A 16,467-nucleotide genomic window follows, 5' to 3' on the forward strand; every position below is an offset into this window, starting at 1 on the left:
GTATGTGGAACATACGTAAGAGAAGGTAAGTGAGAAGGCATGCAGACAAATTATGTGGAAGGGTGAGAATTTTAACATAAAGTTGATATATTAGTGGGATGGAGTGTTGGTGGGAAGCAAGGAGAAGTAGTGTGAGGGTAAACTTGAGTTATGAAAAATGACTGGAAGTGTATCTTTGAGTCACATAGTGAGATGGGTCACAGTGAAAGGATTCGTTGACAAAAAAATGACTGATATGGAACTGGAAGTTTTTAAGTTTGTTTTTCTTTCAATCTCAAAACAGCTCACAAAGATAGGGAAGTTCTGTTATCTCCATTTTGCATCTAACGCATGCAGATTAAACTGATTTATAGTCAGGGTGGCTCTCTATAGAGGCACACGTTAACTGTTTCTGTATCTATTAGGATAGTCTTGATTCTTCTACTTAAATTTTCTAGTGAAATAGTCTAGGTTCTTCTACTTAAATTTTCCTTGCCACAAGATGTGTCTTTACATGCTGTTGTGCAGCAAATCAGGACAGATTTCCACAGTTCTGTTATACATTCAGAGAAAAAAGAGGAAGATAAAAAATTAAATCTTGGTACCTGCTTGCAACTTTGAAAGATTTACTTTAATTTGAAATATATTAAAGGTCAGATTTGCAGGTGCAGCAGCTATCCTCTTAGCTCTCATAAAATGTGTTTAGAAGTGGTGCTGGTTAATATCATTTAATCCTCAAAATTACTTTCTTCACAGTGGCTGTAACACTCATGTTTTCACCTCTGCACTGTGTACTGCTTCATACTGTTTTTCTTCAGGAGGTTGGTCTGGGAGGCAAGCATTGATTTCCTTGCAATCTCTTTTACTAGTTTTCTACAGCATCAGACTGTTCTAGATGATCTCTGGTTATAGGCTGCAGGCAGCCAAACAACAGAACAACAGTGAATGACGTCAGCAGGCTAGAGCAAAATAGGGGTCAGAGTTGTGAAGTAACACAGGATTATTTTTTTTTTTTTCATTTGGTTGACATGACATAGGCTATTATTTGTTGTTATTTATAAATTCAAGCAACATTTATACTTGTATCATTAACAAAACAATTATTGAAAAGTTTATGTGTATTATTGAAAATGCTCTTCTATGAAGAACTTTTTCTGGAAAAAAATTTCTTTTACAAATTTTTGAATATGCTACATTTTTACTACACTAAGTCAGAAGAAGGCTCTTTTCCTTTGGAATTAGAGTGTTCACGTGGCAGTTCACACTGAAATAACTATTCTGGAAAAAGTTCGACAGAGTAACTGGTTTTGGAGTTTTATAGTGGTTGGCAGGTGCTTAGCGGCTGTTGCTGCTTGGAATTCGTACTTAATTCTGATACCTTTGCTACCCTCCCACAATTGAGAGTGGACATCTGTACTTATACATCAGTGTGGTTAAAAGACAGTTTTAATAAGTTGACTGTGATACCAAATCTGTTGAGTATTGAAAAAGAAAAAAGCATGCTGGAGTATGTATGGAAGGGGAGAAAAGGAAGAAAAGAGTTTCGTTTTTTTTCTTAGTTGAGAGACAGTTATACAAATCTGTTTCTTGTTTTCCTTTTTTTTTTTTTTTTTTTTTTTAATGCATGTTGCTTCTGCCTGTGGGAACCACCAAAGCAGTATATTTCAGAACAGCAAAATAATCTAATCTAGGGAGTTCAATTGGAACTGTTATCCCGGAGGTGAAAAAATGATTTGTGCTTACTTTGTCTACCCTCAGGGAAATGTGGTATTTTGTTTGTTGAGTTGTATTTGTTGGTTTTTTTTTTGCGTTCATTGGTTTGGTTGATTTTTTTGTAAGTCCTGCTGTAATTGATCCTACTACATAGGAGAGTAAAAAAGTAACATAAAATAATGAGCAATGTTATAACCTCAGAAAACTTTAGATGACCTATTTCTGTCAGGAAAATACAGGCAGACTATAACAAGGTTTGACAGCATTATGAATCTTTAAAGTATTTCATTTATAACAATCTATTTGTGAAGGAATTAACATTCTTGTTTTCATACTGTATTAGAACAGTTCTTTGTCAAGTACTGTAATGAGATTGTATCCATTTATCAAGATTAAGGATGAGCATTGTTTTAGAGATAAGCTAGGAAAATGGGAAAAGAGGAAAATTCTTTGCAGCTTGGCGTCTTTAATTGTTAACTTTAGGAGGCAGGTGGTTTTATGGTATAACTTTATCCTGTTCCCTCTTAAGTCAGTGATTCTATTTTAACAGTGCAGGTTTTACAAACTCTTAGTGTTTTGGCTAAGTTATTGTAATAGGTTTTTTACCTAGTATGGGTCTTAATTTCTCTGTGCTATGTGTACTCTGAGCACATAATTGGTGTTTCTGATTTGCTAAAATGATATCCAAGAAATGATTCTTACTCGTCTTACATTTTTGATGTAACTTTGTAAGATGATGTTTCAGCCTTTATGTCATACTAATCATATGTGTCTTTCAAAAAAATATGTAATGTTACAGTATTTAAAAAACTAACAACATTATGTATCTGTTAACATAGTATGGGAAAAAACACGCAAGCAGCTGGTTTACAGCTTATCTCTTATGATTTTTTGCTTCAATTTCCAGTGTGATGTTTTTCAGAAATTATTTGCATAAAGTCTATTAAATGTGGATTATACTTTTACCTTTTGAACCTTTTTCATGATTCTTTGTTTACAGAAATGTTAAGCTAGTTTAATTGGGCATTACTAAACTATCCTAATCCTTCATCTTTTTTACATGAAGGCACATCTGCTTTTATAAGTGATATCAGCCAAAGAAACTTAAAACCCACGAAATTATACATGTTTTATATATTTGTGGAAGGTTTTCTTTGGTATTATTTGTTTCTGTTTTTTTAATATATCTACAGAGAGAGTGTAAATGTATGTGGAGACTAATTAGCCTGTTTTTAAATTTCATATGGTTAAAACTAAAAGAGATTAGAGCCATGAGTTTTATTTTTTGTGACATACACTAATTAATTGCCTTCATATTTATATTTAGTCACAAACTTACCAGAGATCCTTAAATAGGCTCTCATATCTAATGATCTAATAATCAATAGTTGATTATTTTTAAGAAAATACTATTCCAAAATAGAGTAAAACTGAAGTGGCACAGATGTGACTAAGTATATTTTAGCTACAAAGTAATTAAATTACCTTTACTGATATATTTTAATACTTATATTTTACACTTTTATTCCAGTATGTAACCCTCTTATGTGTCCAGAAGGTTTCTCTTTTCTTTTTCCAGAATATGACCAACTTCCATTTTATTGCAAAGACATATTCGAATGCAAACTGTGATTTAAATTGTGATATATAAAACTTACTATCTTTACATATTCATGAGTTCCTAAGGAATATATTGTGTTGATGGAACACCTAATGTGAATATGACATATATCTAAACTTGAATACAAGGACTCAGTATTGTTCAGAGGAGCTACGTTTGTGGGGTGGAGCTCAGACCAAGAAAAGAAACAGGCTTTGGAGTAACTTGTTGAAATGAGGGTAATTTTGGGACATGAAATTAATTTCCTTTCCATGGTAAGGAAAATTTGTTTTTAAGGTCACTTATCTTTGCATATTCCTAGGCATTTATTGTCCAGCTAACTTGAAATGTGAATTTTGAAGTTTTGCACATTTGACTTAAATTTGATTTCTCTACATTCATGTGCACATGGCTTTATTTCCCCTGGTTTACCATTTCTTCCCTTGGAAATAAAGAACCTTTGTTTCAGACTTTCTTTTATCCTTCCATTTAATTTAAATTCACTTGATTTGTGATTCTCCAGCCACCATTATTTCCTGCAACCAGTCTTCCATGATCTCCTTCTTATCTATCAAAAATATGCTGAAAGTAGCATTGATATCTGCTGGTTTTGTGACTGCACGATTTAAAAAAAAAAAAAAAAAAGCAGTTACTCATGTCTGAGAATAATTAGGAGCCAATAACTTTAGTATAATTTATTCCCCCATTTATATCTGGAAATTGAAGTATTCCAAACTTAGTTTCATGTAATTAATATTTATGTCTTTGCACCTTTTTTGAAATTGCTGACCAGATTACAGTCTATAGCAGATAATTCACAGTATTTATGTTGCTTTTCCATGATGTTTTTTTATCTGTAGTACATTGTTGAAATCTGGCTTTTTAGAAGGGGGAGGTGTCTCAGTCACCTGGCTTACTGCTGTTCTCCCCTGGAAAGTCCTGTTGCATTCTTTAAAGTACACCAGGCTATTGTAAAGTAGCCCATATGGATTACAGATTGTAATACACAGTATCACACCCTGCCTCAGCAGTTCATTGTATTCTCCTGATCATTGCATTAATAAAAGCAAGTTTTCAGTTATATCTATAATCTGTTGCTAAGGGCTAAGCATTTTAGAAATACAAAGTTTAAAGGTTAATTATGGAGGTTTATTTAAAGGGGGTTTTACATAAATTTAAGCTTTAAAATATTTCAAGACCTACATATCTATTGTAGGGACTGATAGACATTATAAAGACAAAAATGAAAGAATTGTAACAGAAACTGAAACTTTGCCTCCTGGCTTCCTTGCACATACTTCTTTTCTTTCCTACTCCAGCATGCCCACAATAATCTGCTTATCCCTTCTGATGGATGTGCTGGTTTTGTTTCTGCATGACAGCAGTAGGTGATGTGCTTCCATTATATTTTCACCTGCTTGGCATCTCCTCCTCTCTTCGATTTCCACACTCTCTGTCACACTGCAGAGAACCTGGTGACAGCTTTTATAGGAACAGGTCTTGAGAGGCCTGTATGAAACAAGGTATGTATCAGTTAATGGAAAGAATGGTGCATGGGCTTTGCAGCTGCTGACTATTGGAGCTGCACTGCACGTGGTGATGTACGGCACAGTCCTTGCCATATCTTACATAGATGGAGTGAAAAATCCTACAGTTTCCATCCATTAAAGGTGAGGAAGTAAAACCATAGCCCTTCTTTCTTATGCATATATAACCTTCACAGAAAACATGACATCAGCAAAAATTACATAGGCACCACAGATGTATCAAGTAGGAATGCAGATGTCATTATTAGTTTTACTTCATAAATACCAGCTATTTCTACTGTATTATGAGCCCATCAATACTGAGATATTCAATAGGTTTAATTGTCATGTATTTAAAATAATGGCGCAAATAGTGTTGGTGGGATTTTATATCAGGAAATTAAAATTGAAAACTAGTGGACGTACGTATATGATGCAGATTTCTGCAGTTGTCTTTGTTCCTTGGGAAGCCTATAAAATTTTGACAGCCAAAACAAGATAATATTACTCAGGGGAAACAAAATAAATGTCTTTGCATTTAATATAGGAAATAATGTGTTTCATAGCCTGTCACATTTTGTTTATTTCTTTTCCTTGCAACTATTGTATTTGATTTCTGTTGCACAATTATATTAAATGGAAATATGAGTAGTACTGAGGAGAAAATAAAACCATCTGCTTGAACATACGGAGTTGAAGTTTTAATAAAAAAGAGGCACTTTTTTTAAAGGCCATATGAACATAATACCTCAGGACCACAAATGTGTTTCTAGCGGGAGAATGACATTTTCATGAAGATTACAAAAGCATTAAGCTTGTTACTTTTTAAGCCTATATTAAGGGGTAAGATAACAGTATCTAAGTTACTGAAATGTTAGTTGAACTGACAGAATTTCAAGGCTGGTAGCATGCCTGAATACCTTCCTTCTTTTTAGATCAGTTGCTTGAAATTACTTATTAAGCCCATAATATGAAGACAGGCAGTGAAATCTCATTATTGACTCTTCATCATATTGAAAAGATGCCCATCCATCCCAAATTTTTATTTTCATGGTTTTCATTTAATAAGTAAACACTTTCTTTTTCAAATTATTTATATATAAGCATAAAATTCTTGGTACTTTTTTGGGTTGTATTTTATTAGACTGTTGTGTCCTGATGAAGTTCTTCCACATCTTCTTTTCCAGGAGGAAAATCTGTTTTCCAGCAGCAAATCTGTTTTCTGAACTTTGTAGAGGTTGAAAGAGGCATAGTTCCATTTTTTGGGTGTAGGGTTTTTTTCTTGAGATATTCACAATTAGCAAACACTGACTAATTACCTTCCTTTTTGCCCTCTTGACACACCTGCATGTTCTTGTGGAAGAACATTGTGTGAAGAGAGCATTTAACTCACTATGCCCTCTAATTATTGCATTCTGCTCTCAAGTTTAAAAGGTGAAACTGATTTGCTCTCCAGTCTGATACTTTCTGGGTAGTCAGAAGTCAATTTGAGTTTATATATCATAGTATTATATTTAATAATAAAAAGTGACAAAATCTGAGACTTACCAAACTAGGTTCCCTTACTTAAAAATATAAGCCTGCATGAAGAGTGTGTAGAATTAAAAGAGATAAGAGAAGTCTTCAAACGTGTTTTAAAGAAGCTCCTGCTATATTCATTGAAAAGAAAGTTGTTACAGAAATCTTCAGTATATGCATCTACTGTCATATAATCACAAGTTAATTAAATGGTCCTGGCTGTGATTTTTGTCAAGACAGAGAACCTCTTCTGAGGTAATGTGTATTTAGAGAGCAAATTTAAATTTTAAAGGACAAAAGTATTTTAATCATAATAGTTTTGCAAAAAATTATGTGTTTGAGTGTGTTACATCCACAAGATGGATATTACATGCTAAGTTAGAACACGAATCTTCTTTTCACTGTGACTTAGGCTTAGAATATTAAAAAAACCCTCCATCTTCAATCAAGGGACTGCTCTATTTGCTGAGTTTTTAAAAAATAAAGCTTTCAGTCATTTTATACTTTTCACTACATTTGCTGAATATAGCAGGGCAATGGAGTTATTCCTGTCTGTCTAATCTAGAGAAAAAGGTGGTTATAAATCGGTCCAACTTCTTCGTTAGAAAGTTAGCAGCTAGTGCCCTCGAGGTTTTAGGACCCCTAAATGTTGTGAACTGTTTGGAATCGGATCAGTTACTGGTCTTAGATTTTCAAGACTTCTTTTTCCTCAGTAGCTTCATGCACTGATAGTTCTCTGACTAAGATCCAAATCTTTGTGTTTAAGTACAAGGGATGGTGTATGGATTTGCTGTTAATGTGCTAGTAACGTCCAGCAATTTCTGTAGTGCAGGAATTAGATGTTTTGTTATGCACAGTGCTATGAGCTAAAAAGAGGTGTTTTGAGAGTTCACTCAATGAGTAGAAACCTATATGTGTACGTCTATGCTGACATATGATTAATTCTTCATTTGTATTTCAGCCTATCCCCAAAATATTTAAGAGGTTGAATTTCCAAACTTAATTCTCTAGAAGTTTTTATATAGCAGTGTCTGACATTTTTTCTGTATGCCTAGACTTATTTCTGATTTTTATATTCCTTTTAAAAATGAGTACTTTGTGATGACTTTGCCTAACTAGGGTTTTGAAATATAAAAAGGTAGGAAACAGAAATATAAGTATTTTTTTTGAGTGTTTTCTCTTATTAGAACAAAAGCTGTCACCATCTGCCTCTGTTCCATCTTGGAAATTCCAAGGAGTAAGAAAAGCAAAAGTGACAGAGGCACTTTAATCTATTATTTAAGGAAATACATAATATAATGTGTAGAGTACACGAAAGAATGATGAACACTTGATAAAAATTCCTGATTGGTTGAAAGTTACTAACAGCCTAATTTTAATAGAGTGGGTCTGATGTAGTGAACCAGTCTCTGTGAGACACCCAGCCATTCCGCTGTGAATATAAATGCTGAGGATAGAAATGAAGCTAGCAGGCATTTTTATATTTGCAGACATTAAAGAAATTGAAATCAGATTAAAATAAATACGTTAATTACTGTGTTTTCAAATACAAAGTGTAGTTGTTTTTTTATCAGCCAAGTGTTTTAAATGACTTACAGGGAAACATGCAAGTCCTATCAAAGAGAATTCATGGGGATTTTTGGCAGACCTGGCAGTATGTAATTTCTCATTCAGCAAGACTGATGAAGGAGATTAACTTCTTATCGTTCTTCAAGGACTCCACTGTTTCAAAACAAGTTGTGTGTCCAGATTACTACAGACTCCCTCAGTATTTATGCTTTCTGTAAACACTCTATTTTGGTGTTTTCTATTTGTGTGTGAAGACTTCAGGAAATGCGATGACTCCCTCAGTGCACAGTCCAGGCAAACAATTCAAAAGTGAGTGTAACCAGTTTCTGTGATTGGTAGGCCAATACAGTGTCAGTTCTACTGAGAAATGTTATGAAGAATAGCATTTTGTCACAGGTTGATTCTTGGAGTTTTCTAAAGAGGACTGTTTGCCAATAGTCACTACTTCAGAATAAATACGATAGAATAGCACCTAAAAAAAGAAAACCCATAAATGCTACAAATGACTGCTAAAGGGAACTGTAAAGAATGTCTGCTATTTCATTATTATGATAATTATCAGAAAATTATTGGATACCAACTGCTAAATTCCTTAAATGGACCCATAATTAATTAGTTTTTTATTCAGAGACTAATTAATTTATTTACATTTGAATTCTTTAAAATGTCATTGTCTATGAGAAATTGGAGTATATAATGAAAACATCTTCTAATTTATTAGAGGATATGTGTGGTTTTGAAAATTAATGAGCAGGTTGAGTCTCTGGTTTCACAGCAAGCTGAGATAGGTATCTGTGTATAAGGTAGTTTTATTAAACATTACTACAGGGCACTTCATCCTCAGAGCCCTTGGGGAAGTCTCTGTAATTTGTTCAACGGACTTGTAAAGTAGCTGTATGCTGTCAAGGAGTCTGATTGGTGAGGTGATCTGCACAAGATTACTACACCAGTTTGATGTCAGAGCGTAATCGGATGTTCTTGCTTTCCAGCCTGTGTTTCCATCAATGGTCCTTCGTTTATCAGTTCGTCAGTGATCATGGTTCCAAGATTTAATTTTGACTCAGTGTTAACACAGGATGTAAGCAAACATCTAGCAAACATCTAACAACCTGATACGGAATCAATTTTCAGGATGAGGTGAAAACTGATCTTATTTAACTGTGAAGGCATGATGGAGCAGATTTTATTACAATTTCATGTATAGTGAATCTCTCTCAAAACCTTCGTGTAGTCTTCACTGAGGTTTAATAGCTGGCAATGACGTGTCTTTCTATGGCAGGCACACTCTCTTAAGTATATGCAAATTCATACATGCTTACCATGTTTATACATAAGTTGAGATCCCTTATTCCACTATTTTTTTTTTTGTGACACTTGCACAGTATTGATGTATAGTATAAGCACTTACAAAAGTCACAAGTTAACAGTGGTATCTAATAAGAAAATGTTTTCTCTCTGTGCATCTATGACCTTTTCTTTTTTTTTTAAAAAAAAAAAAGCCACCAGACAAAAGTAAGCTGCCCTCTAGTTTGTTTGTGTAAGCTGCTTTATCACATTGTCCCAGGGCTCCTGGGTTTCACTGGAACTAACAGAGAGCTGCAAAGCAAGACAGGTGTTTAAAAAAGCTTAAACACTCATAACAGTTTGCATCCGTGCAGTTTCCTTTGCTACAGTTATAGTTCTTTATAGGTCTGTCAGTTTCAATCAACAGAGAGCACATGTGATCAGTATATCTGATAAACTTGTCAATGCCTTTTTAAAGCAGGATTTCCCAACCTATTCAGCTCTCCACCCCCCTTCCCTTTTTCATCATTTCAATAGAATCTTGATAAGAGAGAGATGTGCATAGCTAGCTCAGGCTACAACTAATTTGTGCAGGAAAAAATTAAATCAAGAGGTAAATTATTTCATGATTGCTCATTCCCAACAGAGTTGGGCATCATTCTGAAGAAAATATCAAATAATTGGTTTCAGGCCGTGTCAGACACATGCAATTCCCTTCACTAATGGCTGTGTGAGGTAGTGGTAAGCCTCAGGGGTCATCAAAGAACTGAAAATAGCTTAGTGCCAGGCACAGCAGTAGAGAGACAGAGCGCAGAATAAATGAAGTGGCAATAAGTGCAATCTGTAGGGGAAATGTGCTTCACTTGGAGTTTAATATATTGGCTTAGAATCTGGCAGTAAGCCATGCAACAATTGTTTACCTTTTTGTCAGCATCTGCATCTGTTCTGTTTTGTAAACGGCACTTAACTTTGAGTCAGTAAATGCTGGAATCAATAACAACTGTTAAGGGATTTCCTTTCTTTTTTTCATATTCCATAACAAATGTGTGCTACAAACAATGTTTGCCTTAGATTAACAAGGAACAGACATTAGCAGGGTCAAAGGGATTTGGTTGGGAACATTTTATAGCTCCTTGGCTTTACAGTAATTGTATCTGTGTGATTTGAATGTATCTTGTAACCTCTCCAAATTAAACTGTTAAAAAAATCCTAGCATGCAGTAATGAAGATGATTTTTTATAATTATCTTAAGTACTGTGTATGGAAAACTGCTGGCACTGTTTGTAATAATTTAATTCTGTGTAATATTGTGTATTACATCTGCTATGCAGAAATATTAAGTTGTCTCTTACAGTATGAAGAAATTAGTGATTATATCCAGCAATAGTAATTATTTAAACCTTTACATTACATTATTTAAATGAGTTACATTAAAAAACATACACCAGCATGCAGTTTGGGAAAACTGTGAGCAGATGTCCATAGAAATTGAATATATCATTAGTAAATGCAAATGAAAGAATAATACAGTTTATATACAAGTTTTGTTTAGGAGATAGTGTGCAGATGAATGCTGTCATAAATGCAAGATTGTTATAATAGTTATAGCATCACTTAGAAGTTAATATTGCTGAGAGTTGAGGAACACAGTATTGTTAATGGAATTTATGTATGTAACTCCCTGTGCACTGCTCTGAAAATTTACCCCTTGAAATATCCCTGTACACAGTGACGATCAGCAGCTGAGTTTCTAATGCTTTATTAGGGTATTTCTTTTCAGATTTAACAAAATGTTAGTTCCATTTATGAAAAGGCTTTATTATTTGTACATAAGTTGTAGGTAGATTTTAAGTTTAATATTACACTTTTTCAGTTTTCTTCCTCAAATAGCTTTACTGGATGAAATCCCTTACATCACTTTCTTGTGTCCTTTACAGAGCAGTATTTTAGATCTATCTTATATGAAATTAAGCCTTATAAATGGGGGCAGGGGAATAATATTTAATGTATTGGGAAGGTATTTTATAGTAAAATTGATTAAAAGGGTTTTAAACCCTTGGTTCCTGCTGAGGGAGAAATCCCCACTGTAATCACTGAAGAAGGCAGTCATCGGGTTGCTTTCCAAGGATTCCACCATGAGTCTCAGAAGCAGTTTAGTCATGTGGCTCTGTACACTAAGTAGTAAGGCTAATTAATCTGAGAGCAATACTGTCTTAGTGTAGCTATTCTTGAACATCCACAGCCCGGTCACCTATGATGCAGGGATTTCTGCACCGCACTTTACTGTGTCACATGCCTGGATGGGTTGATATGATCAGAACTGGCCATTCAGTTTTTTGAGATCTTGTGAATGCAAACTTGTTTAAAACATATAGCATAATATGCTCATTTAAAAAAAACACAAACCAAACCAAAAAAACAACCAAAAAAAAAAGCAAAAAACAAGCAAAACACACACAAAAAGAATCACAAAAGTTATGCTAAAGTTATGGGATTTATTCATATGCATATTTTCTTATGCCTTTTGAGATTTTAAATGCTTCCAGGCTATAACCAAGGAAATTGGAAACACTTTATTTAATGATTTCAAGAGCTACAGCTTTGAGGAAAATACCACTTCTGAAGCATGCTATAGAATTGGAAGTTAGCAAGTGTGCACAGGTCATTAGATCTAGCAGAGCCTTATTTCTCATGCCGCTTCCTTTTTAGAGATGAGGGCAAATCTTTTTTAAGTTGTAAGGCAGATATCTTGCTACTGAATATAAGTATTTAAAAGAAGCTCAGGCACTATGATCAAGTGCTTTATTGAACGTGTGTCACTCGATGTTGCTTGAAAAATGTTTTAATTAACTTACTAGCTGACTGAGAATTCATATGGGTGCTTCTCATCACTTGTGAAGTAAAATTCTCTAATACTGTCTTTTTTTATTTCTAAGAGCTCCCAAGTGGTCACATTATTTTGCAGAAAGTATCTTTAGATACAAATATGTAAAAGAAGACTGAGATTTAGTGTTCAAGATATATTGCATCAACATGGAATTTGACCTTAATATTTGAATGACATGCTGTTTTTTTTGTTAGAATTAATAGTGAGTAGAATTAGCTCTACAATGTATTTTTCTTGTTAGAAGGTGAGATATTAATTTCACTATTATTGTTGCAAAATTGTTGGTGATTTCATTAGTAATCTGTATGTGTCTCTTTTACAGTATTGCTGCTGCCTATTTCACTAGACTATATCCTATAAACACTTTTTTTTTTAGTTGTAGAAAAAAGCAGAAGAGACTTAAAGGGTAACAGGGTGATAAAAATGTAGAACAAGTTCCATAAAAGGAGAAATAAGCAAGCTACAGTTCCTCAGTTTGAAAACAAAATCTAATTGTGTGATACAATAGATGTCTATAAAATACAGGCATTATAAAATAAACAGGTTTCAGTAGTTGACTGATTCTTAAAACTAGTTGACAACAGGTGAAGCTAGAAGATTAAATATTCAAACAAACCAAATGATGTATTTGTTAACCCACAGTTTAGGTAAAGTGTGAAACTTCTTTCTACAAAATGTTATGGGTACTAAAAATGTAGAAAGGGTTGAAGGGTAACTGGAGAAATTGATGAGATAGAAACCCAGACTATTAATGTATGTTACATCTGTCTGTGAAAGCTACCCAGCTACAAGTGGTCAAGAACTAGGTAAGCTCTGAGGAAAAAATACTGAAGAAAAAATGGTTTCCTTGTTATATTTTTATTTGGTCTTCCTTTCTCAGCCACTGTTGAAGCCCAGGATACTGGAATAAAACACTGTAGCTGAACCCAGTATAGCTGTTCTTACAAGATTGTGCATTTATGTTTTTCTCACATAGAGATTCTTATTTATTAGCCACACTTATTTGAGGTGCTTGTAGTTTTTCAAATTAAATATATTTTGCACTAAAATTTGTACTAATTAGTTGAAGTGAAACCCACTTTTTATTACTCTCTATTCTCAGGATTTTGTGTTAAAAACTTCAGTAAAGATACCATTAATTTGTTTGGAGTGTGGTGTTTTTCATACTTCAATAAAAATGTTGAGTTATGCATTTTTCTTGGTAGTTGATAGAAGAAGGGGTTTGCCAGCTAGTTAGGTTAAAATTGTTTTCAGTCTAGCATTTCAAGCCCAAGATACAAGAATAAATATAATTCAAGGCAGCATGCTTATCTGCAGTTTTGAAGTTTTGAACCCTTAGAAGGCTACCAGAAGTCTAAATAAATATCTGAATTTTGTGTGTGTAACTTCATATGCGAAAACTAATGTAATTTTTGTTGTTTTCTAGTTAATCTTCATGAGTAAATCACTAAACCTGGTTCTTAAAAATTATGCCAGGGTTTATATTTTGTAGGGTGTGCTTGCACTACATGCTGATCTCTGCAGTCTCAGCATCTGAATCTAAATATTTACTGTTAACCAAATGCCATCTTTCATGCAGTGAAACAGGAAAACCCTGTGTTTATCTGACACAGGGCTCAATGGCTCGATGTCCAGTTGGAGACGGACAAAGAGTGATGTCTCTCAGGGGTCAGTGTTGGGACCAATCCTGTTCAACATCTTTGTTGGCGACATTGGCAGTGGAATTGAGTCTGCTGATGACACCAAGCTGTGTGGTTCAGTTGATACTCTGCAGGGAAGGAATGCCATCCAGAGGGACCTTGACCAACTTGTGAGGTGGGCTGATGCCAACCTTATGAAGTTTAACCATGATAAGTGCAAGGTCCTACACTTGGGCCGAATCAATCCCAAGCACAGCTACAGCTTGGGCAGAGAAGAGATTCAGAGCAGCCCTGCAGAGAAGGACTTGGAGATGTTGTGTGATGAGAAACTGAACATGAGCTGGCAGTGTGTGCTCGCAGCCCAGAAAGTCAAATATATCCTGGGCTGCATCAAAAGTAGCATGACCAACAGGAGGTTAGTCATGCAGGAGACTGACCAAAGAGGTAAAGAGGTGATGCTGCCCTCTACTCTGCTTTCGTGAGACCCCACTTGGAACACAGTGTGCAGTTCTGGTGTCCTTAACATAAGAAGAACATTGTTGGAGCAAATCCAGAGGAGGCCATGAGAATGATCAGGGGCTGGAGCACCTCCTGTATGAAAATGGGGAGAAAAAGTTGGGTCTGTTCAGCCTGGAGAAGAGAAGGCTGCATGGAGACCTCATAGCAGCCTTCCAGTATCTGAAGGGAGCCTACAAGGATACCCAAGAGGGACTCTTCATCAGGGGCTGTAGCGATAGGACAAGTGTTCAGACCTAAACAAGGGAAAAGTTTAGATTGGATATAAGGAAGAAGTTCTTTATTGTCGGATGGTGAGGCCCTGGAACAGGTTGCCCAAAGAAGCGGTGCTTGCTCCATCCCTGGCAGTGTTCAAGGCCAGGTTGGACAGAGCCTTGACAACATGGTCAAGTGTGAGGTGTCCCTTCCCATGGCAGAGGGGTTGGAACTGGAGGATCTGAAGGTCCTTTCCAACCCAAACTAGTCTGTGATTCTGTGATTCTGTTCTAAATTACTCATAAGCTGAGTAAACTCATTTGGGTTTAGAACATTTGAAAATGCATCTGAAGAGTTTGTCCATACAGATTGTAGAATTTTTTGTCTTAAATTTACTTAAGAACATGTATTAACTGTATGTTAAGGAATGCAAGACCCATGGATTTTATCTTAAAATGTTAAAACACCTTTGTGAGAATTTTGAGAACTAAATTAGTGTTTTGGTTGCATAATAGGCAAGGATGGAACAGATGCTTAGATTGTTTAGATCTAATGATTTATAAAAAAAAGTAGATCAAATTTAGGGACTGTAGTGAATAGGACAAGGGGTAACGAGTTAAAACTTAAACAGGGGAAGTTTAGATTAGATATAAAGAAGAAATTCTTCACTATGAGGGTGGTGAGGCACTGGAATGGATTGCCGAAGGAAGCTGTGAATGCTCCGTCCCTGGCGGTGTTCAAGGCCAGGTTGGACAGAGCCTTGGGTGTGATGGTTTAGTGTGAGGTGTCCCTGCTCATGGCAGGGGGGTTGGAACTAGATGATCTTAAGGTCCTTTCCAACCCTAACTATTCTATGATTCTGTGATATGATTATTGAGGTATGCTTATCATAATACAACCTTAATTTGGAGGATGTGCTTGTTTCATGTATTTATATGGAGTTTATGACCAGACTTTCTTTCTTCTGCTTTTCCCCAATGAATAGCTTTTATTACTTACAGTTGTGGCATTGATGCCTTCACTAAGGACCTCTTCTTAGGTATTTAGCATTTGAAATGGCCATATTTCTTCCTTAGACTTGCCAGCATTTGAGGCTTTCCTGTTGCTTTAGTAAGTACTATGCATTTTCTGCTTTTTGTTGTCAGGAGGCTTGGATGAGATCTGAGCAGAAACTTGAGATTCAGTATATTTTCATATAGGTTCCATCTGTAACCCCTAGTTTAGAAGGTTGATTGATCCAGGTGATGAAAGTGCTTACTCTTACCTCCTGAGGACTTCTTTCCAGATAGAACCAGACAGATGGTCTCTGATAAGATGGACAGTGGGATTGAGTGCACCCTCAGCAAGCTTGCCAATGACACCAAGCTGTGTGGTTTGGTTGATACACTGGAGGGAAGGAATGATACACTTGTGAGATGGGCTAATGCCAACCTTATGAAGTTTAACCATGTCAACTGCAAGGTCCTACACCTGGGTGGGAGCAATCCCAGGCACAGCTACAGGTTGGGCAGAGAAGAGATTCAGAGCAGCCCTGCGGAGAAGGACTTGGAGGTGCTGGTTGATGAGAAAATGAACATGGGACGGCAGTGTGCGCTTGCAGCCCAGAAGGCCAATCGTGTCCTGGGCTGCATCAAAAGGAGCGTGACCAGCAGGTCGAAGGAGGTGATCCTGCCCCTCTACTCTGCTCTTGTGAGACCTCACCTGGAGTATTGTGTGCAGTTCTGGTGTCCTCAACATAAAAAGGACATGGAACTGTTGGAACAGGTCCAGAGAAAGGCCATAAGGATTGTCATTGGACTGGAGCACCTCCCGTATGAAGACAGGCTGAGGAAGTTGGGGCTGTTCATCCCGGAGAAGAGAAGGCTGCGTGGAGACCTCATAGCAGCCTTCCAGTATCTGAAGGGGGCCTATAGGGATGCTGGGGAGGGACTCTTCATTAGGGACTGTAGTGATAGGACGAGGGGTAACGGGTTAAAACTCAAGCAGGGGAAGTTTAGGTTGGATATAAGGAGGAAATTCTTTCCTGTTAGGGTGGTGAGG

General features: G+C 35.9%; 1 protein-coding gene across 5 annotated transcripts in view; it reads left to right on the forward strand.

The window, feature by feature from the left end:
* Positions 1-16,467, forward strand: part of KIAA0825 (KIAA0825 ortholog) — a 248,427-nt gene that overhangs the window by 54,301 nt on the left and 177,659 nt on the right. The window lies entirely within an intron of this gene.

Source organism: Pezoporus flaviventris, unplaced genomic scaffold (assembly GCF_033815535.1).
Source record: "Pezoporus flaviventris isolate CSIRO_AGI_PZ_B2104156 unplaced genomic scaffold, CSIRO_AGI_Pfla_v1 ptg000141l, whole genome shotgun sequence".
Classification (NCBI taxonomy): Eukaryota; Metazoa; Chordata; class Aves; order Psittaciformes; family Psittacidae; genus Pezoporus; species Pezoporus flaviventris.